Raw genomic sequence first — 24,090 nt, 5'->3', positions numbered from 1 at the left:
CACCACCCAGATCCGCGAACACGACGTCTAGGGCCTGCACAAGCCAGCGAGCCGACGTGACCACATCCGAGAGCATATGCTCGAGAGAGAAGGATAGAGGAGAGGAGGAGGAGGAGGAGGAGGAGGAGGGGGAGGGGCCGCCGGTGGCTGGTGACAGCGATGGCCAGCTAGGCTGCTGGATAGGGCTGAGTGGTGACGGGTGGGAGTCGCCCCGTGCCGCTTTGGAGCGAGACGATGCGAGGGCCGGGGAACAGTCCCCCAACACCTAACCCTCAGTATGGCTATGAAAATTGTTGTTTTGACGGTCAAAGTTAAAAAATGTTTTACAAGTTGACTTAGGAGAAAACCCAAAAATGCTTATATTTGCGGCCAGAGGAAGTAGAAAGTTGGTGTGCTGCCGCATGAAAGGTTAAATTTAGCACGAGGCTGGAGTGGGATGATGATGCTCGATCTTCTGTGGCCTCGGCAACATCAGGAAGACATCCCGCATCGCCAGTTGCCACACATTCTGGATATCGATTGGATTGTGCGAAAAAAAATGCCATGCAAGACAGTTTAAAACTAAATCCTCTAGCCTGAATCTAGCTACATCTTTCACCCCTGAGCAGCACCTGAACATAGAGCTACGTCATCATCAATAGATTCACAAAGCTCTTCCAAGCCTACTCTTCAACTTCAACCATGTACGTAAACCAGCCAGCCAAATCACGTACTAGTTGATGATCCAATACTAGTTGCCAGCGGCCAGGAATCGGCACCGGTACTCTCCGAGAGCCCAAATCGGAAAGATATTCCTGTACTGGGAGTTACTGATCATGCAGTTTTTGTTGAAGACCCCTATTATCTCCTGTAAATTAGGAATACAGTAATTTAAGCATGAACATCAGGTTAATATTGAGGTAACAATAAATTGATCTAAAACCCGTTCCACCCAAAACTGCATAAGAATATTACCTCCAGAATATAATGTGTAATTTACTAAATTTGGCTACACACTTTATGAAAACTTTACACGCCACCATGTTTACCTTGTTACTAAGGCAAAGTACAACGTCCAAAAAAGACCAATGCTTTCTTTTCCCGAGAACGTACAATACACATAATTTATTAAGGAGAAGGGAGTACTTTGCAACCAACAACTTGGACGACACCAATTAATTTATGCTGTACCTAAGGTTGGAGTCATGACTCAGGAATGCCATGCAGTATTGATTCTTTGATCTAAAGATCATTTATTTGGTTTCGAGTTTCAAGAGCTTACAAGAAGATTATTAGTTTACCAGTAATTACCAGTTAGTTTTTGAGGCCGGGACAGATAACCCCCTGGGAGTACAGAAATGGGTTGCCAGCTCTAACTTCACCTTAACTGAGGAGTAAATGTATGGAAGAAAGCACTGATGCTATTTTCTCTCTGGATCATTTGTGACTTACTTGCTGAGGAAATTCTCCATCCTCTGATTGAAAGTTGATCAAAACCTTTGCTGCTCGATGTAGAGGCGTTGGATCTCTCGCAGCCTGTACCAACAAGATTTTAGTGCATTAGGAATCAGCAAATCCTATCGGGTTACCAAACCCCACAAACTAAATCAAAGAAACAAAGGATACCTGTTCAGCATCAATAAGAGCCAGCATAGCCCAATCAGTATTCACTGCATGAGCATGTTTGTCTTGTAGATCCGTGTAAACCTGATTGAATGTAAACCAAAAGATAGTGCAATTGTTTTAACAATTTCAGGTCAAGGAAGAGCTGTTTTCATTCGAGAAAAAAAGACAAAATGTTTTAACAAGGAGACATGCCATGCTGTGCGTCCCAGACCAGAGGCACCGCCAGGGCCGCAAGGACCCAGGTCCAGCAATGACACGCCTGACTTGCAAGAGTGCAGGACACACTACAGGTCCATAATAACGCTGGATAGGCAAATTTTCAGGAGATAAGATACGTTAGTTTCCTTCCCTTCCAAAGATTTTGTTTGGTCAGTTTGTTTCCAGTCGATTTGGATTGTTATTGGCAGTCATCTATTCTCTAAAGATGGAGATGGCAACAGGTTGGCTAAGCAAGAAATAAACTTATCTGCTCACCTATACCCACCTCCCAGCGCTCGGGCTCACTCCACCAAACGATGGAGCAACGGGGTGCCAAACCTCATCCTCCCATTGTACACAACTACAATCTCTGCATCTGCCTAACCACTGTTTGAGCCACTAGCTGGAAAGAATGAACGGAAAACACTGGATAAATAGTGTGCCGTTTTGGAATCCACGTTGCGAAATATAACGAGTTCCTCTCTTGACTTTGTTTCCACTGTATTGACCCAGTACATAAATTAGGAACATTAAATCCCAAAAAAGATAACACTATGGAAACCTTGACCATAGCACGCAATGCAGCAAACAACGTCGCAAGTATATCCGTGATACTGGTAGTGGGAAGGTGGTGTTATTTTCAGGAAGCTGGTAAGAATGAATTTACCTGGTCTTGAGATGAAAAATAGCTTTCTCCCCAACCACCGGAAGGAAGCTCTTTTGACATCAGAAAGTCACAAGCCTTTCTGATTGCAGGACTGTTCTTGAATGTTCTACCCGCTGCAATTAATCCCTTCACTCCAAACCTGTTAGGAATAAACACGCCATGGTATGTTCCTGGCGCGTGTGTCCGATTCGTGTAGAGTGTCCAGGTCCTGTACGTGTATATGTCACGTACAGGAGTCCAGTTGTTGTACGTGTGTGTCACGTGGTCTAGGGAGATAGATCGTGTGTGTGCTGAGAGCTGTAGAACGCACGATCTTAATTGGTTAGAGGAGTTGTGTGCGTGGAGTGATTATGGGAGGAGTCCGCGTCGTCCGGACGAGCGAGCGGCTCGCGGCGACGTCGAGCACGTCCAACGGATCACGCGCGAAGGCCGGGCGTGGGAGGGTGGCTCCACGGACCCCTGGCCTATTTGTAGCCCCAGAACTCCTCGGTGATATTTGCCGAGTCCGTTTTGAATAGAAGCAGGCCGAGATACTCGGTGATATTTGCCGAGTCCGTTTTGAATAGAAGCAGGCCGAGATACAGGAGCAGTGGCTCCGCGGCGTTCGTCGCCGGCAAACTCGAGCTGTGTTTCCCTCACTGGCGTTTCTGTGTTCGCGAGTGTGAGTGCTAGCTAGGGGCTCTGCCAACAAAACCAAGTGGTGTAGGTAAAACAAACAGCCCAAGAACCATACCTGTTGGAGAAAAGATAGAGAACCCAAAAGTGTTATATGGATTTAAATTTGTATTCTTTTTTTAGAACAATATAGAAGGACCCAACTGAATATATGAACAAGGATAGATAATACGTAGTCTTAAAATTGTAGTTAGACTGCAACAACAAAAAAGGCAACCCAGCCTAACGAGAACGTTAGAATTTCCTGGAGGCCGTTTCCTTCAGCAATTCCAGATCAGCTAAATATATCTTTTCTACCTATGTCGATTCGAGGATCATAAAAGGAAAAAACCATGTTTAGTGGTGCTCTTGTGCATGGAGTCTAAATACTAACCGTGAACCGTCACTTTTTGAATAGTTTCAATGAAATTAGCAGCTTTGCTGATACAGTTGTCCACCTCTTTCCTGAGGTGCCCAGGGTGGAGCTTTCTGAATGATGACAATGCCTGAATTGCTGCTGATGTACATTCAACATACCTTCCAATTGAGTGTTACATCACTAGCTTGATACATGACAAATTAGCACCAGGGATTGATAACAGAAGAGATATTGTATCTTACGGGTAATCAATCACAATGTCCCCAAAGGTCTCAGCAGGATTGATAATCTGGACGGTTTTGATAAAAGTATGTAAATAATGTGAAATCTTAGATGAATAATGTTTAGTTCTACTTTTGAAGAAAACAAGCATCTAACTAAAGAGCCCAGGAAAGCTGTATTCAAATCAATATGTAAATTAAAAAGTTTACCAGTGATCTGATTAAGAGTAACTTCCCAGTTTGGATGCTAGCACGTCAAAAACGGATATGCAGTACTGCCATGCTTAGACATGCACGTACATGTAAATGAGGGTCCTGAAAGGTCACTGCTCACCTCCAGCCAAGTACAAGACCTTGTGAGCTCGTATGATGCAAAACCACCATTTTTATTCTGTGAAGGTTAACCAAAACTTATGAGGAATGGTACCTCCACCAGAAATATGCATGCAATATTTCAAAACATAGAGAAATAAAAAAAGATTCAATCAAACAGAAATGCTGGCAACAAAAAGTTGATTTCTATGTTCAACATATACTTTTCGAAAAGATATCTATACCCATAATAAGTCTATTTCTGCGATTTTAATGAGTCAACTGCTATATTAGACATTCTGCAACCATTTTGATAATAAAAAAATGAACACACATAGCTGTCATTTCCTATGACATTTTGCTACATTACAAGCCTTCTCCTGAAGACATGACTTCTTCAAGAGAGAGGTAACTATGTGACATTTACCATATGTGGTAGAACCACCCAAATTAACCTGGATAAAGTATACTCAACATCGCCTCAAATTTGAATAGACACTTTAATCGAATTAAAATGGCAGTATGTCGGGTTTCACCCGATACAACTACGTATTTCTGATCCAAACAAGCATACAAAACTCACACGAGGACGAGCCCAAAGATTACAACAATCTAGATAAAGATTACAGAGGTCCCAATTTAATTAATTACAAACCGAGTGTTCAAATGCATAAAGTAGTTTCAGAGTTCAAAGCAGCGGAAAAGAAAACAATAGACCTAACATCGATATACGATACTATGGTGAAGCCGTCTATGATATCACTCACCACGGTCCTTACCCACCGAGGATGGGTTCCACTCAACCGTCCATCCCAGAGGGAGCTGGCACGATCAAGTCACACTAGCAATCATATCCTCAACATCAACAATACTTGAAAACATAGCCACAAGTAAGGCTGACTACACTAATACTACGCAAGACTTACCCGTCAGGTGGTATCTAATCCACCGACTCCTAGACATGTAAGGTTTTTTGGCTGAGGGGTTTATTTTTGCCAAAAGCTTCTAAAGTGGATCCTTGCTTTCAACTTTTAGCATCAAGTTATAGTTGATTAACCATTCTAGGTAAGCACCTATTCTAAGCAAGCATGGTAGAACAAGCAATTTAATCAAGCATCAATATTAAACATCATCCTTGTTCCTCTTCTTACTCAGTGCAGAAAGGCAGTCAAGTAGTCCCAGACTATGAGAAGCAGATGATTTGAATAGAATTTCTTAACCTTGCAAGGTGGACCTAAACGCACGACATATGCATACCACGCTGGGTTCACATATATCCACCGTTTCCATCGATCCCCGGCACGTGTCCACGGCCCACTTCCCTTGGATACAATGCCCCACGGTTCCAGAACGACGCCGTACCGAGGCAGCACTTGTACCCACATGATGCATGAGGGGAACCTAGTTCCAGAGAGAGCAGGATAAAGTCCACGCCCTGGTTCAATCAGGTATTACGCTTTCCGATCCCATACTCGGTATGTGTTTAGTACTTTAAAACACTTGACCACAACTCTAACACATTTTGACCTTACCAGTTTTCCTCTAAATAGACAGGCCATCCACCATTTCAGAACATATTACCAAGCCCCACCCGTCATGATTCCAAAATAAATAAACAGGCAACTCCTATAACTCAAGAGTGACAGGAAATCACTCGACTTTTACCATGTCCCTATTTAGCATAACAACTACGCGACTTAACATGCTAGTATTCAAGTCATGGTACTAGGAGCATGCAACTAAGGTTTCAAGCAACTCCTATGAACTTAATGCACAAACATAAGTAACATAAGTATTGCATAATTTGGAAACCAGGGTTATACTCCGGAGCTTGCCTTCTTGCCCTACGCTAGCCTCGGGCTCTTCCGAAGCTTGGCTCGGGTCTTGAGTGGTCTCAATCAGGTTCACCGCAGCAGTGGAGTGTTCTTCTTTAGCTTCCGGCACCAACTCGTACGTGTCGTCAGCGAGGTTAGCTTCTACACGAGATGCATATGCATAAGATTTCATGAATAAGCTTTCATGATGTAGGTTGCATTTCATTAATCTTGCAAAAACATAGGGTGCATTTTCGTCCACATTCACCTAAACAAGGTTTGCAAACATTTCTTTCCTTTGGCCACTTCACCTAGAAAAGTTTATAACAAATCTATTCTTCGCAAAACAAGGTTGGTTGTGAAGAAAATATGGGTTTTTCTTTGATGGTGATTGTGTACACATATAAGATTTTTAGAAACTTAGTATTCAAAAGATAGAAGGTGGTGTCTTGTTGGTACTGTTTAGCAACCTTCTTGAGAGCGATTACTCGTGAGCCTACAAGTCCTAGTAGCATTTATTATTAATGATTAACTAGCATGCAACATGAATAAATGTTGTAGGAAGCATCAATTAAGATTTGAGCAGGAAATGTTTACAGGAACTTTCTCTCTTCACAAGAAATCTACTGTAAAATTTTGAGATGAACTTCATAATTTATTAAAAATCAAACAGTGTTAAAGTTCAAAATATGAAAAATGATTATTAAATAGAGTTCTATCATCAGTCTAGTTGCACAAATTTTACAGGATGGTTTTGAACACTATTGGAGCATGAGAACTATTTATTCCACAATAATAAGATTAAACAACATGCATTTTGTTAAGCAACCAAAAATATAGATTTTATAAGGATAAATATTTTTACTAGCCAGGCATGAGTATCAAGAATATAAGCAAACTTATTTTGCATCTTTATCTGTTTTGCACTAGTTATAATGCAAATAACAATATTAAGATAGCAACTAGGCATTTAGATTTAAAACAATATGAACATCATGGATTCCACTAACACAAGTCACAGATCTGGAACATGCATGTTAAAAGGAAGCTAACAGAATTGGTTTCACAATTTTTGGAGCACTACAAGATTTATAAGGCATTTTAATAGCTTTTACACAAAATAAATTCTAGTACTAGATACAGGATAGTAACATGCTCATGAACATTTTTAGATTGAACTAGACACCATCAGGAACCTAGCAAAATAAGTTTCATATTTTTCTCATTTTTCTACAATTTCCTAGACATTTTCCATATTTCAGCCGCTTAAATGCATTTTAAAACCAAAAAAGGAAAACACGTTTTACGACCAGGCCCTTAAAGCTTTTGAAGCTTCACAACACGGCCCTTGCATTTTAGACCTAAGATCCTAGGAATATTTTTGGTTTCGCAATGTGGTCCTTGGGGATTTGGCCGGCGGCGCGGCGATGAAATTCCAGCGAGCTCCGGTGAGGTGAGTGTAAGCTAAGGGCATGGGCGTGACGAGGGGCTCATCAGTGATCGTCAAGCTGTGGGGGTCGAGGGCGGAGGAGGTCTAGCGGTGGTGCTCCACAAGGCAGTGGCGGCGTGGCCATGGGAGCTTCATCTTCGGCGAAGGTGACAGTGGAGGAGGCCGGGGGAGGGCTCGGGAAGGTGGTGTGAGGGTCGGGTGGTGCGAAGGAGGGCTCAGGTGGCTTAGGTGTGCCTCGGGAGGGGGAGCTCGGTGGTGGGGTGTCAATGGTGACGCGGCAAAGTTCGGTGTGGGTGGAGGTGTGGCGACGGTGAGGTGGGTGAGTGCCTTTTTATAGTGGCAATGCGGTGTGGGGGAGCAGGCCATGCTCGTGCCGGGCTAGGTGCACATTAGCGTGGACGGCGGCGGCCGGGCAGAGGTGGTAGGCAGAGGTGGCACTCTACTGGCCGATGATGGCGTGTGGAGCTCGCGCGTATGTGGCCCTCACCCAGGGGTTGGCTGGTGGAGATTTGGCATGAGGAGGGGAAGATCGCGCGGCGTACGGTTAGGTGAAGGCTATGCTCATGCGGTCTTGTCATTGGCGGCGGTTGGGCGATAGGGAGTGGTGAGCCGGGCGGCGTGACATGGTGTCGGCGTGCACGCCGTGCGCGATCACCGCGATCCAGGCACATGTGGGTTCACGCTTGGCGCGTGTAGGCAGGATATTTGGGTTGGATTTGCTTCCAAAATTTGAAGTGAACTTTGAAAACTTCAAATATAAAAGTTTAAGTTTGAACTATGGACTCCAACTTCTACAAAAGCTGATAGGTGAAAATCCTAACAAATTTGAAGATAAAATGGGGTGAAATTTGGTAGAACGCCGGGCAGAGTTAATTTGAATTTGACTTGAAATTAACCAAACTTTGACCTAGTTTTTGAATGCATCCACTCAGAATCAAAGAAAGTGCAAATTATTAAAGTTGTTCAGTTTGAAAAGTTCTACAAATATTACATTGGCCAAAAGTTGAGTTTTTATATAAAAATCTTTTTTTAAATCCTACCCAAGAAAGTGCCATTTAGGCGGTGTTTTCAACACTTAGAAGAATTTGAAGTGTTTTTGAATTTGACACTTGGCAAATTTGGTTTGTTTCTAATCTCCTCCTTAATTTCTCTGGATTTATCCTTTTAAACACTAGGGATGTCATAACCTACCCCACTTAAAAAGAATCTCTTCCCGAGATTCAGGTAATGAAAAACTAGTGTGGATGCGCATGTACATTTCTAGTTGAATAGAAAACCGCGGAAGTTTTTGTTGAGATATTCTTGAATTTCCCATGCTACCTCATCTTCGGTATGATGGCTCCATTGAATTTTGAATATTTTCACCACTTGCCTCCTAGTTCTCCTTTCCTTGCGATCAACAATCTTGACGGGACACTCAACATAAGATAGATCCGGTTCTACCCATACTTCTTGTTGTTCGATAATCTCGGTTGAAACTCGAACACATTTCTTGAGTTGAGATACATGAAAGATATCATGGATAGCCAAGAGTCTAGGTGGAAGTTTCACTCGATAGGCCGCGGATCCACAAATTTTCGTGATTTCGTATGGACCAATATATCAAGGAGCTAGTTTTCCCTTTACTCTGAACCTTTGCACACCCTTTGGTTGGTGAAACCTGAAGGTATACATGGTCACCAACTTTGAATTGCAATGGTTTCCTCCTTTTGTCGAAATAGCTCTTTTGTCTAGATTGGACGCCCTTGAGGTGTTCTTGTATTACCCTTACTTTCTCTTCCGCCTCAATTACCAAATCTGGCCCATATACTTTCTGCTCTCCAGTTTGGGACCAACTCAACGGAGTTTGACACCTGCGACCATACAAGGCCTCAAATGGTGCCACTTTCAAACTAGCTTGGTAGCTGTTGTTATAAGAAAACTCTGTTAGGGGTAAGCATTTGCCCCAGTTCTTATCATAGTGAATAACGCAAGCTCAAAGCATATCTTCAAGGATTTGATTTATCCTTTCAGTTTGTCCATCTGTTTGAGGGTGATAGGTTGAGCTGCAGATTAGCTTAGTGCCAAGAGAAGCTTGCAACTGTTCCCGTAAGCATGCCACAAACTGAGCACCTCGATCTAAGATGATCGTTTTGGGTACTCCATGTAGACAAACAATGCGATCAAGATATAGCTCAGCATATTTATTGGTTGTGTAGGTTGTTTGAACCGGTATAAAATGTGCGGTTTTGGTCAATCTATCAACTATAACCCATATGGAATCATGCTTTTGAGAGGTGTGGGGCAAACCAACAATGAAATCCATGCTTATGTCCTCCCATTTCTATGATGGTATAGGTAACGGTTGAAGAGTACTGGCTACTCTTAAGTGGCTTGCTTTTACTCTTTGGCAAGTGTCGCATTCTGACACATATTGAGCAATTTCTCTTTTCATCCCTATCTACGTAAAATTCTGCCTAAGGTCTTCGTACATTTTGGTGCTACCCGGGTGAATAGAGAACTGGAAGAGATGTGCCTCATCCAGGATTTGCTTTTGGAGATCGTGATCTGTTGGAACAACTGAGAGGTACTAGAACCATACAACTTCTTTCCAATCTTGGTGGAAACTCTTATATCCTTCGTCCCTTTGAGAAAGCTTTTGCTTAATGAGTTTTATCTCTTTATCCCCTAGCTATGCCATAATGATTTGATCGTGCAGGGTAGGTTTGATAGAGATGTGATTCAGTGTGCCTTGAGGAACAATTTCCAAATTAAGCTTCCTCATTTCATGACAAAAGGTTTCTGTGAAGTTTTCTGCGGAAAGGCAATGGCAATGAGTCTTGCGACTTAATGTGTCCGCAACCACATTAGCCTTCCCGAGGTGATAATGCACTTCTAGATCATAATCCTTAAATAGTTCCAACCATCTCCTTTGACGCATATTCAGATTGGCCTGTGTAAAGATATACTTGAGACTTTTATGATTGGTGTAGATATTACAATGAGCACCCATCAAATAATGTCTCCAGATCTTCATAGCATGAATCACTACTGCTAGCTCAAGGTCATGTGTTGGGAAATTCTACTCGTGAGGCCGAAATGCACGTGAAGCATAAGCAATGACTCGATTATCTTACATAAGAATACAACCGAGACCAGTGCTAGAGGTGTCACAGTAAAAGTCAAAGGGCTTGGTATTATCAGGTTGGGCTAAGACTGCCACCGAGGTGAGCAGTTTTTCACAAAGTGTGGAAAGCTTCTTCACACTTTTGTCTCATACAAACTTAACCCCTTTCTTTAACAACTCGATCATTGGCTTGAATGTCTTTGAGAAATCCGAAATGAAACGACGATAATAGCCTGCCAGACCAAGAAAACTTTTGATTTGATGAACAGAAGTGGGTGGCTTCCAGTCCATCACCTCTTGCATCTTGCTTGGGTCAACTGCTATGCCTTCACTAGAGATGGTGTGTCCCAAGTTTTTTACACTATCCAACCAGAATTCACATTTAGAGAATTTGGCATAGAGTTGATGATCTCTAAGGCGTTGAAGAACAATGCGGAGGTGTTGAGCATGCTCTTCCTCATTTTTGGAATATATGAGGATGTCATCAATGAAGACCACAACGAACTTGTCAAGCTCGAGCATAAACACCAAATTCATGAGATACATGAAGTAGGCAGGACCATTCGTGAGCCCGAAACACATGACTAAGTACTCATATAATCCATACCAAGTAGAGAAGGAGGTCTTAGGGATGTCACACGGATGGATCTTAATTTGATGGTAGCCAGAGTGGAGACCAATCTTGGAGAATACTCTGGCTCCGGCAAGTTGATCAAAGAGGACATCAATATGGGGTAGTGGATAATTATTCTTGATAGTCACCGCATTGAGAGGTCGGTAATCTAAACACATCCTCAAACTATCATCCTTTTTCTTCACAAAGAGAGCTGGGTAGCCCCAAGGTGATGTGCTTGGGCGAATAAAGCCCTTGTCTAATAGCTCTTGAAGCTGGATTTTCAACTCTGCCAACTCCACGGGCGGCATTCGATAAGGTCTCTTTGAGATATGTGCAGTGCCTGGTTGTAGCTCAATGGCAAATTCAATGTCCCAATCCGGTGACATTCTTGGCAAGTCATCCGGAAAAACATCGGCATACTCGCATACCATGGGAATATCCTCCAATCGGGACCCTATTGCTGGATAAGCGCACAAATTTATGCACTCTTGGGCTAGCAAGTAAAGTGTGGAAGATCCATGTGTAGGTGAATTTATTTGGACGGCTCATGCTGCATTGTCTATCGTGACCTTATGCTAAGTCATCCAATTTATCCCCAAAATTATATCTATGCCTTCCAAACTGATATGCACACGCCTATGCAACGCGTGTAGAAAGTTGTGTGGCCCGATCCTCTCGTAGGATCCGCGAACTTGATAACTTGTCGCTGCGTGACCTGGTGAAGAGGCAGTGCACCATGAGGCTGTCCACGCGATGAACTACCGAGACAATCCCACTTCCACATACCGACGAAACAGCCCACGCAATCACACCCTATAGACGTGAAGGCACGAACTGGATGAACCGCAGTTCGGCGTTCTACAACTCCCTCAGGAATCGAAAAGAACAAGTGTTGCAAGCCTCTCAAGACTCACGCATAAACAAAACTCCACGAGTTTGTGTATTCTGAATTTAGTCAATCAAGATCTGACCTTTCATTGTCTAGTACAAGATATATATAGAGATAGGGGCGTTCAGCTTGGAGTAAATGGCAGCATGCGCATGCACTAGTGGATTTCGTGGCTGGTTCGCGCGCTTACAGCTTCTGGCAGCAGTTACTAAAATGAGTATAACTCTTTATTGGGAAGTCCAAATAATGAACCGTTTGATGGAGTGGAAAATAGACTTGAAGATGCTTCCATCCACATATAGAACACCGTCTAACTCCTTGTATTCTGTCCACGGTGATGCTTGGAATTCGTACCATGTGTCAGTCATCTAGCTTCTAGTTGCATTCCCATGCAAAGGTGATGAACCACCATTTTATTCATGCACACCATAGGCTTCTTGGTTCAAATGTCCAGAGGCTTGAATCCATCTTCATCCCATGCTGGTTCATACACTCCATCATTCCTAAGGACATTGGAACAAGAACTCAAAAGTATAGGCTCATTCAACATAAACTGATTATTAAACATAAGGTTAGCGTTCACCTGAGAATGAATTTTCTTCTCCAATTGCTTAGCTCTACTTCTTGTAATTGGATCAGCTATACCAAGTGGAGTTTCATGTGAAGATGAGTGAATGCTAGGAATGTCCTCATTACAAACCCAAGATAATAAGATTGGTTTTGAAAATTTTACTACCCAATTTGAGTGGCACACAAAATGTTATTTGGTTGGAAGCAATTTTACCACCACGTGTTTAAATCATATAAGACCCTTGGTATGATAGAAATCCAATCCACATTTAGCACTGAATTTTGTTCCAATAAAGCTATGTGAGCATCAGAATCAAATAATATAACCGCAGGCTGGTTATGGATAGAGAAAATACCCATCATTACTGGTGCACCCTTAGGAAGATCGGCGAGAGTGGTGAAGTTAAGCCTCCCTTGCTTTACCTGGACTTTCCGCCTCTTGCCCTTGTTCTGGTATGAGCCTTGTCCCTGGTTCTGGAGCCTATTCTGTGGGCATTCTTTCGCAAAATGATTTGAGCTCCCACATATGAAGCATTGGTTCCCATTGCCAATACGAGCTGGCTGTGGAGCATTTGGCTTTGGGCCTTATTGCTGAAAGTTAGGGAAACGTGGAGCTCCCAGCTGCTGAGGTGGCCTGATAACCCAACATCCAAGCTGAGGGGTTCTCTAAGGAACTCGGGGTGGAGCATTTTGAACCAGTCGGAACTTTGGAGTTGGGGCACTAGGCAAGGCCGTTGGAGCCTTTCTCTTCTTGTCTACCCGATGAGTCAAGATACAATCCTCTTGAGAGATCGCCAAGTTCACCAGCTCATTATAACTATTCACCTTGATGGGATTCAGCCGTTCCCTGAGCTTGGTGTTGAGACCTCTGCGGAAATGGTCCCTCTTCTTCTCATTGGAGTCAGCATGGTAACCTGAGTACTGACACAAATTATTAAAAGCCTGAGCATACTAGAGCACATTGTGTGTGCCCTGAGTTAGTGCCAAAAACTCATTCAGTTTTCTCTCCATTAAACCCTCTGGAATATGATGGCCCCTGAAGGCAACCTTGAACTCATCCCAAGAAACCACGTGATCGGCTGGGAGCATGGCATGATAATGATCCTACCACAATCATGCAAAGCCACAAAGTTGCTATGCGGCAAACTTCGGCTTGTTCTCATCCGGACAAGCTGCCGTGAGTAGCGAGAATTTGGATTCGATAGTGCGAACCCAAGCGTCCGCATCTAGATGCTTTTCTGTCTTGCGGAACAAAGGGGGCTTGGTGCCTAAGAAATCCTCGTAGCTTGCATCCCAGAGCTGATGGACATTCCGCCCACCCTAAGGCGGCGGCTGCTGCTGCTGTCCTTGGAGAAGATGCTGCAGCAATTTAGTTTGGGTAGCCAATATCACCTCCATAGAGCGTGGGGGGGTGGTGGTGGTGTATGTTGCCTGCTGCCACTAGGTCCAAAACCACCAGGGTTCTGACGCGTTCCCTGCACCATCTACAAGGTGAGCCTTTCCATTAGATACATAATTTTCAAACTTGCTCACAGGAAGATGAACAAGGTAAAATATGTGCGGAATGTTAAAGTTCAAAATGCAGTTAACCATGTAGGCAGAAAACTGTCACATAGGAGAAAAATTCATATCTCCTGACTCAAGCGTCCATAAATTCTCATATTTGGTCAGTGAGTAGAAAATTTAGCATACTACAACTTTGGTATTCAACTTAGAGACCAAATCAAGTGTTATCTAGGCCGAAAAATTCCATCTTTGCATCTCTGTCCGGGTTATTTTTCAGCAGGCCGAGCTGTGATGTTTTGCTCATAACTCGAGTTATAAAAGTCCAATGAGGCTGAAATTTTGTGAGAATTTAGGATATCAAATTCCAAAAAACTTTGTTATTGCAAAATGTTTCCCAAACAGCTTCTAAGAGGGCCATAAACTTGGATTTTCCTACTGTGGTCCAATCTGAAATTTTCTGTAACTGTGCATCACTAATCTGACCATAACTCTTAAGCTTCACATCCAAAAATAATGAAATTGTACCAGAAGGTTCTCCACTATGGTATCTACAACGTTTCTTTTACAACACGGCACAGAAACGGATCCCAAGGTAGTCAAAAAATTCAACTTTGGTCGGCTATGAACCCAGAAATTTCAGCAAACAGTGATTTAATAATTTGAGGGGGAAAAATACTCAAGTTATGCCCAAATTTTATGAGATTTTTACAGAATAACACATGCTAATTTTTGAACCACATTCCTATAGGATGTTTCTAGAACAAAGATCATTTAATAGCCCAAAAAATTCTAATAGTAGGTAGCTGCAGTTCGTGACACTAGAAAATCCATAGGTGATCGGCAAGAGTTTTTGTGAGAGCGGCATTAGGTTGATATGTTACACATGCAAAAGTTATTCCAACTTCCAATTTGTGGGTTTTAACATGATGCATGCATGACCTATGCGTCCTCACAATTTCAAAGAATTGCCAAATACTTGGACTTACGGGGTTAGTGCCAGTGGCATGGCAACAATTTACGGCTCTCCCTATAATATCTAGTCGAATTTCTAACCATTCGTTAACTTAACATAATCACAGTTAGTGTACCTGCAGAAGATCATTTGTACAAATTGAACCTTTCATGCCAGCACTCATGAAAGCATCCACATTCATTACCGTTCACTATAGAAACGGCACCCGCACGATTTTCGCTGTACGGGCAATGTTCATATGCTAAGATAGCGTATTCACTTTTTATGTGCTGCCATCATATTTCCATATGATGCCGTGGGTACGTTACACCAATCGCCGTACCCCTGTGCCAACTATTGTGCAAGAAAGTAAGTTTTGACTGAAAATAAATGTGCTGGAAGTCAGTATAATATAACCAATAAGTTAGTTAACCACCTGATCAACCCATAATCCCCTAGGCCTTCACGGACTAACTTTCATCCTTAACAAACCAACACATTTTTCAAATGCAATTTTTCTAGGCAAGTTTTATCGAAATACATTTTTAAGACTTGTTGCTTTCTCTAGTGTATGCTTTTCGCTCTAATACCAGTTGTGGTAGAACCATCCATATTAACCCAGCAAAAGTGCACTCAACATCGCCTCAAATGCGAATAGACACTTTAATCGGATTAAAATGTTAGTCTGTCGGGTTTCACCCGATACAACCACGTATTTCCAATCAAAACAAGCATACAAAACTCGCACCAGGATGAGCCCATAGATTACAATAATCCAGATAAAAGACTATAGAGGTCCCAATTTAATTCATTACAAATCGAGTGTTCAAATGCATAAAGTAGTTTCAGAGTTCAAAGCAACGGAAAAGAAAACGATAGATCTAATGTTGATATACGATACCATGGTGAAGCCGACCGTGATATCACTCGCCATGGTCCTCGCCCACCGAGGATGGGTTCCACTCAATCGTCCATCCCGGAGGGAGCTGGCACGGTCAAGTCACACTAGCAATCATATCCTCAACATCAACGGTACCTAAAAATATAGCCACAAGCAAGGCTGAATATACTAATACTCCGCAAGACTTACCCGTTAGATGGTATCTAATCCACCGACTCCTAGACATGCAAGATTTTTTGGCTGAGGGGTTTATTTTTGCCAAAAGCTTCTAAAGTAGATCCTTACTTTCAAGTTTTAGCATCAAGTTCTAGTTGATTAACTATTCTAGGTACACACCTATTGTAAGAAAGCATGGTAGAACAAGCAATTTAATCGAGCATCAATATTAAACATAATACTTGTTGCTCTTCTTACTCAGTGCAGAAAGGCGGTCAAGCAGTCCCAGACTATGAGAAGTAGATGATTTGAATCGAATTTCTTAACCTTGCAAGGTGGACCACGCTAGGTTGACATATGCGTACCACGCCGGATTGACATATATCCAATGTTTCGATCGATCCTCGGCACGTGTCCAGGGCCCACTTGCCTTGGATACAATGCCCCACAGTCCCAGAATGACACTGTACCGAGGCTGTACTTTTACCCACATGATGCATCAGGCGAACCCGGTTCCAAAGAGAGCAGGGATAAAGTCCACGCGCTGGTTCAGTCAGGTAATAGGCTTCCCGATCCCATACTCGGTATGTGTTTAGTACTTTCAAACACTTGACGACAACTCTAACACATTTCGACCTTACCAGTTTTCCTCTAAATAGACGAGGCATCCACCATTTCAGAGCATATTACCAAGCCGTGCCCGTGAACCTTATGATTCGAACATAAATAAACAGGCAACTCCTATAACTCACGAGTGATAGGAAATCACTCGACCTTTACCATGTCCCTATTTAGCATAACAACTACGCGACTTAACGTGCTAGTATTCAAGTCATGGTACTAGGAGCATGCAACTAAGGTTTCAAGCAACTCCTATGAACTTAATGCACAAACATAAGTAACATAAGTATTGCATAATTTGGAAAATAGGATTATGCTTCGAGGCTTGCCTTCTTGTCCTACGCTAGCCTCAAGCTCTTGCGAAGCTTGGCTCGGGTCTTGAGTGGTCTCGATCAAGTTTAATGTAGCAGTGGAGTGTTCTTCTTCAGCTTCTGGAACCAACTCGTACGTGCTGTCATCGAGGTTAGCTTCTACACGAGATGCATATGCATAAGATTTCATGTATAAGATTTCATGATGTAGGTTGCATTTCGTTAATCTTGCAAAAACATAGGGTGCATTTTCGGCCACATTCACCTAAAGAAGGTTTGTAAATATTTCTTTCCTGTGACCACATTCACCTAGATAAGTTTATAACAATTCTTCTTCGCAAAATAAGGTTGGTTGTGAAAAAACATGTGTTTTACTTTGATGGTGATTGTGTACACATATAAGATTCTTAGAAACTTGGTATTCAAAAGATAAGGTGGTGTCTTGTTGGTACTATTTAGCAACCTTCTTGAGAGTGATAAACTTACTAAAGAAAAGCACAATAATTACTCGTGAGCCTACAAGTTCTAATAGTACTTATTATTAATGATTAACTAGCATGCAACATGATTAAATGTTTTAGAAAGCATCTGTTAAGATATGAACATGAAATTTTCCCAGGAACTTTTCCTCTTCATAATAAATCTACTGTAAAATTTTGAGGTGAATTTGGCAAGTTCATAATTTATTAAAAATCAAACAGTGTTAAATTGCAAAATATGAAAAATTATTTTTAAATAGAGTTCTATAATCAGTCTATTTGCACAAATTTTACATGATGGTTTTGAACACTATCAAAGGCTGCTGTGACTCTGTGAGTTTATCAGGAGTTGCAGAGCATGAACTATTTATTCCACAATAAGAATATTAAACAACATGCATTTTGTTAAGCAACCAAAAATACATATTTCACAAGGATAAATATTTTTACTAGACATGCATGAGTATCAAGAATATAACCAAACTTATTTTGCATTTTTATCGGTTTTACACTAATTATCAAGCAAATAACAATATTAAGATAGCAACTAGGCATTTAGATTTAAAATAGTATGAACATCATGGATTCCACTAACACAAGTTGCAGATATGGAACATGCATGTTAAAAGGAAGCTAACAGAATTGGTTTCACAATTTTTGGAGCACTACAAGATTTATAAGGCATTTTAATGGCTTTTACCCAAAATAAATTCTAGTACTAGATACAGGATAGTAATATGCTCATGAGCATTTTTAAATTGAACTAGATACATGATACCGTGCTCGTGCGGTCTTGTCGTCGGCAGCGATTGGGCGATAGGGAGCGGCTAGCCGGGCGGCACGATGTGGCGTCGGCGTGCACGCCGTGCGTGATCACCGCGATCCGGGCGCACGTGGGTTTGTGCGTAGGCTGGATCTTTTGGCTGGATTTGCTTCCAAAATTTGAAGTGAACTTTGAAAACTTCAAATGTAAAAGTTCGAGGTTGAACTATGGACTCCAACTTCTAAAAAAGCTAATAGGTGAAAATTCTAACAGATTTGAAGATAAACTCGGGTGAAATTTTGTAGAACGTCGGGCAAAGTTAATTTGAATTCGACTTGAAATTGACCAAATTTTGACCTAGTTTTTGAATGCTTTCCAATAAAAATAGAGAAAGTGCAAATTATTAAAGTTGTTTAGTTTGAAAAGTTCTACAACTCTTACATTGGCCAAAAGTTGAGTTTTTATATAAAAATCTGTTTTTAAATCCTACCCAAATGAGTGCCATTTAGGGGGTGTTTTCAACACTTAGAAAAATTTGAAGTGTTTTTGAATTGGACACTTCGCAAATTTGGTTTGTTTCTAATCTCCTCCTTAATTTCTCTGGATTTATCCTTTTAAACACTAGGGATGTCGCACCATACTGCTGCTTCAAAAAATATGAAAAGCTTTACAATCCCAGTACTAGAATCTACAGGACTCGGTGAGTGTTCCCATAATGATATAATTAATGTTTACAATCTTATAGTTCAAAGATGCATTTTGTTGCTAGTAAGGAATGAAATTTGGGCTGTTTTATCCTCCTCTATCAATGCAACGACATGCAGCTATCTTGCATGTTTGAGAAAGGAAAGTAATGAAATTCGAGATTCTTTTGTCTGTGAAAACAAAAGGTCCAAAGATACCTACCATATAAGACATCAGACAACTGACAGCATCATAAAGCCTATTAGCTTGCAGAGGTTCGCCGACAACATGTGGAGAAATCTTTGCTAACAATAATGAGGCCTGGAGATAAAATAAAAGAGCAGAAATGAAAATATTATAAACTAATAATCATGACAATGCACTTGGGCCTATATTCAAGTATACCAGCACACAAATGCTGAGGAGCATAAGAGAGCCACATTTTATCTCATGTGCACCAAAGAGTTTAGAGACGCTGAGAAAACAATATCCTACAACTCAATAGAGGAAAAAAACTTAAACTTCTAAATAAAATTTCCTCATAGGTAAAGAAAATTCGCCGTACCTTTAGTCCTTCTGCGGTGCAGTCTGATATAGGCCACCCATGATCAGCTGTAGAGTACGGCCATGCTCCTTTAGATGTGTGGCGATACCAGTCATTCAAATCTCCAGGGCAGTCATCGAGAACCTTCCATGACAAATTGAATTTATTGTAAGTACAATTGGCCTTATATATGCCTCTGTAGACAAAAAGGAGATTTACCTGTGAATTCTTAATATAGTCATACGCTAGTTTAAGGGTGGGGCCAAACTCTTCAAGAAGATTTGTAGCCACAATGGCTTGAACCGTGAAAGCTGTGTCCCAGAGCTGGCTACCATTGTAGCCCTACAGAACAGAAGTTAAGTCTCTTCAAAGTAAAAGGCACGCTAGTGCTGCACACTTCTCTAGATTTATGATACGTTACAGATTTTGAAGACTTTTTATCTTAACCACAGGGTGAGACTCCCTAAGGCAAAGTTATTTAAAATATCAGAGTACTCAAATCCTAAATAAAATAGAAGTCCATTTAGTTTTGTTCTAAGTCAAACATTTTTTTACTTTGACCATCAACATCTGAAAAGGCATATAGATTGATAGTATGAGGGTGATGTTACTAGATTTGTCATGTACATACTTTGATACTATAGAAATCGTTCTATTTAAAATAGTATATTCTTATACATATTATTGGCCAAAAGTGCAATGTTGGAGACCATGGCAATGTCCTAACTGACTTATATTGAAGGAGTATCTAGCCCTGACTAGCCAGGAGGCACCCACAAAATGGTGAGCCCCGGGTTCAACCCGAGTGGCTGTATTGAGTGAAACCAGCTACTGTTTACTTCTTATTTTGAAGACTGAATAAATAAGGAAACCTAGGGCTAACTGAACACAAAAACAATTTCCAGTGCCAAACAACTAAAAATATACATTAATAAGTTTGACACATAATAGCCGCATTAACACTCAAAGAAAAACCGCATGAATGGAAAGTACAGAAAGTAAAAGGAAAATGGCACATAAAGGAAGCACTAGCTACCTGCATCTTCATGCCATCTTCAGCGACCCACAAGTAATCATAGATTCGTGGGATATGGAGTTTGAATGCCTCTAGTTTGGATCTTCAATCCAACAAGCAAGCATATTCATTACCTGCATATAATTCCTTGCAGCTATATATAAATTGAACCACGTCAAAAAAAAACAATTAACAAATATTACACTAATCTAGTAAGCTAGATTTCTGATACAAGTTTAAAACCTACAAACAATAATCTGCATCATCATGTGGATCCTTTCTCACTCAAGCAACAGGATAAGGAGAAAGCACAAGTCCGCAAAAGCAAGAAGCAGAAGTCCAGAAACACAATGTGGTTCAAAATGATTGAGGAATTCAAGATATGAAAGTGAAATGAGAAGGGTTTTGCTTTTGTTAACATTACAATATTGTCAGGAAAAAGGAAAGACGAATAAACCATAATTTGTTTAGACTTAGGATGAAGCCCTTTTTTGACTCGAAAAATCACCAGAATCCGGTCTTAGCTGTTGACCTCAAACAAGACACCCTTAATAAACTATTAAAACCCAACACTGTTTGCCCTTCAGCCAAAACATCCTTTGGTACCTTCATGGCAGTGGTTTTGCTATTTGGGTACTGACATGGCGCATACATGCTAATGCGCTACATGTAAGCCTCCTGGCCTCATCATCTTTCTCCTGTCTGTCTGCATCCCCATCCTTGTTCTGCTTCCTGCTATTTTCTTCCAGGACACCTGGACATTTGCTTGAATCCGACGCTGCCCCAACAATCCATCCATTACTATGGAATAGCTTTGCCATCTGCTTGAATCCGTCCCCTAGCCTCGTTGATTTGATCCTCCCCAATCAGATTCAAAGCCCAAAAGAGGCACAAGTGAGCCACCTAGCAAACTCCTCGCGCAGTGCCATCTCCCATGCCAATGTGGAGGAGGGAAGATGAGGAAGATAACGAGGTTGGGATGCTGACAAGTAGGCCCATTGTGATTTGTGCATCAAAACAGGGATGTATCGGTCAGAGGGTCAAACATGTACAGTTTTAATAGTTTAAGGGGTCAAAGTTGTATGGTTTCAGAGTTCAAGGGCTAAAAGTTTTAGGGCTAAAAATGGACCTTTTCCTTTATTATATGCTAGTACATAGGGCTGTAGTTTGCATTTGCACCACTGTTCAGAAGTCTTTATGGCATCAAATGATACATAATTTACCAATTGGATAGGCTATAGCTCACAATATGATCATCGTGCATGCAGAAGTGGCAAAACTAACTAGACAGTGAACATTCTGCTGCAATTATAATTTAACCAACAGAGGTAGCAGAAATACTTTTAATTCTCCGAGGCAAAAAAGGTGGTGAGGACTGAGGAGGCACTCTACAAAGCACCGCAATCCTTAATGTCTTACCTCTTTTAACTGGAGAGCTAAACAAATGCATGTTAAAGTTGCAAGAGTATGGCCTCGTGATGCAAAAAAAGTTCATGACGTTTGCAGCATGGAAAGGGCAAAAGAAAAGATCTCCACCTGCTTTGATAAAGATTCAACAAGAAGTCATAGTCCTCACTCCTCAATGTACCTTGTTTATAGGACCAATGCAAATGTATCGAGTGTTCTCATCTTCATAGTGAATGTGCTGCTGCATCACAGTTTCCAAAGCTTTCTCCCTCAGTTTGTTCGCAGGCCAACGCACCATAATTTGTTCCAAAAACTTATGGAGAGTGACCCATAAGATATCTTGAACAAATGGACGCGGATAGTACAAATCTTCCTGCAGTCCAATCAAAGCAGAACTCCCGACAGAATAATCAAGATCCTAAATGGACATCTCACAAACAAACAAGATAAAATTATTATATGAGTTTATATAACCTTCCAACTGATAGCTTTTCAAATACCATCAGGTACTTCGTTTAGGTGGAGAGATGGCTCAGGTCCTCTTCCCCGCTCTCCCTCCCGACACCTCCCCTCGCACCATCCCCACGTCATCGCCTACTCTGGGCACGGCGGCCACCCTCCTGGCTGCATCCTTCCCTAGACCAGCTTCCCCTTCCCCGGCGTCGAGAACCCCTTCTGCTCGCGGCCATGTGGTCATGCTCGGGGCGCCTACTGGTCGTTCCAAGGCCCAATGGTGGCTCAATGGTTCGCCTTCTTCAGCCAAATCCGGCGTATCTCCCATCTCGTTCAAGGATGCCCTCCTCAAGGGGGCTTCCCCGAGGGCGGTTCAGCGGTGCCCTAGGGACAGCGTTCACCAGGTGACCTCTCCGGCCTCCTCGCTGGAGGCGCCCTCGCCTCGCGTCGTGCAGGCCCCGTCGCTAAAGGCGCCCTCGCCTCGCGTCGTGCTAGCCCCGTCGCTAGAGGCGCCATCGCCTCGTGCTGTGCTGCGTCTGACAGATCATTTGCCCCACATTCGTTAGGGGCTAGACGCGGAGGGTTGGTGGACTGCATAGAGTCGTCGTAATTGTTGCGCGCGTCTGTGTGTCACTCACCTGCCTCATCGATCGGTCCCTGCGGACCTCCAAGGCAGGTGCTTCAATTGTTTCTCATTGGGCCACCAGGCGGCTGGCTGCCATTCCGCACCACGTTGTTTCCACTACTAGGAAATCGGTCATCGTTCCTATGTATGTCGGCACCAACCTTCAGCTCCGTGCCCGAAGTCCTCCTCGGATCACCGGTTGGTCTGGCGGCCAGTGAGGTCCTCTGTGAAGACCCCCTCCTCCTGTGAGTTCCATGGCGACCCTCCCGAATGCCGGTGCTGGAGCGAATGCTCCTGGACAGCGATGGTGGTGCTGATGCCGGGGACGGCGTGTGGATGCTGCTGCTGGTCAACCATCGTCCAATGTCCCCGACCCCTTCCCTGAGGGGGTGGTTGCCGGCGATGCTCCCCTCTCAGCCTCCAACAATGAGGAGCGAGCCTCGGTTGTGCGACCTCGACGGATCATCGACCATTCAGCCACCTTGGTGCAACAGGAGGAAGAGCTTTCTCGTGCCCTGGTTGTGTCTATGTTCGGGAATTCTCTCGATGAATCATCAGACTCCATCAAGGCCACGATTGCCCAATGTTTTGGTTTGGAGGAATATGGGATCATCATTCGTCAGTTTAGTGCTACCAGTTTCTTGGTGTCCTTGCCCGATGCTGATACTGCGACATGGGTCTACAATGAAGGAAGACCGATCATCTCTCATTTTCACCACTTGCACATCATGCACTAGTCTCGTTTTCTCCACTCTACCGCGGCGGCGCTCTCTATCCCTGTCGAAGTCGAGCTGCGTAGCATTCCTGCTCACACCTGGGAACTGGCAACGGCGGAACACCTACTCAACGAGTTTTGCTGGGTCGGCGGCCTGCATCCTGACACTACGGACCAGCGGGATGTGTTTTGGTTAGCGGCATGGTGTTCTTCGCCAAGCCGTATCCCCGCAGGTATGGATTTAGGGTTCGTCGAGCCACCAATGGCTAGCGATGATGCCCACCAAGTCAAACGGAGCCTCATCTATCTGGTGGTGATTTCATGTTCTAGTTTCGATCAGTTTCCACCTGCTGATGCCCCCCCATCCCCGCCTCTGGCTGACCATCAAGGTGGTCGCTGTCGTAGGCGTTGGCAGCGGAAGTGTGGCTCGCCGGTGGATAACTCTGCGCAGGCGATGCAGGGAGACCCCTCTATGGC

The 24,090-nt window shown here is 42.7% G+C and overlaps 1 pseudogene; it reads right to left on the bottom strand.

Annotated features, from left to right (window-relative positions):
* Positions 1-288: 288 nt before the first annotated feature.
* LOC117844170 (cycloartenol synthase-like) lies at positions 289-22,517 on the bottom strand (annotated as a pseudogene).
* Positions 22,518-24,090: the final 1,573 nt, after the last annotated feature.

The sequence above is a fragment of the Setaria viridis genome, chromosome 2 (assembly GCF_005286985.2).
Source record: "Setaria viridis chromosome 2, Setaria_viridis_v4.0, whole genome shotgun sequence".
Classification (NCBI taxonomy): domain Eukaryota; kingdom Viridiplantae; phylum Streptophyta; class Magnoliopsida; order Poales; family Poaceae; genus Setaria; species Setaria viridis.
Note: the sequence above shows the minus strand (reverse complement) of the source record. Positions and strands in the feature narration are given on the sequence as shown.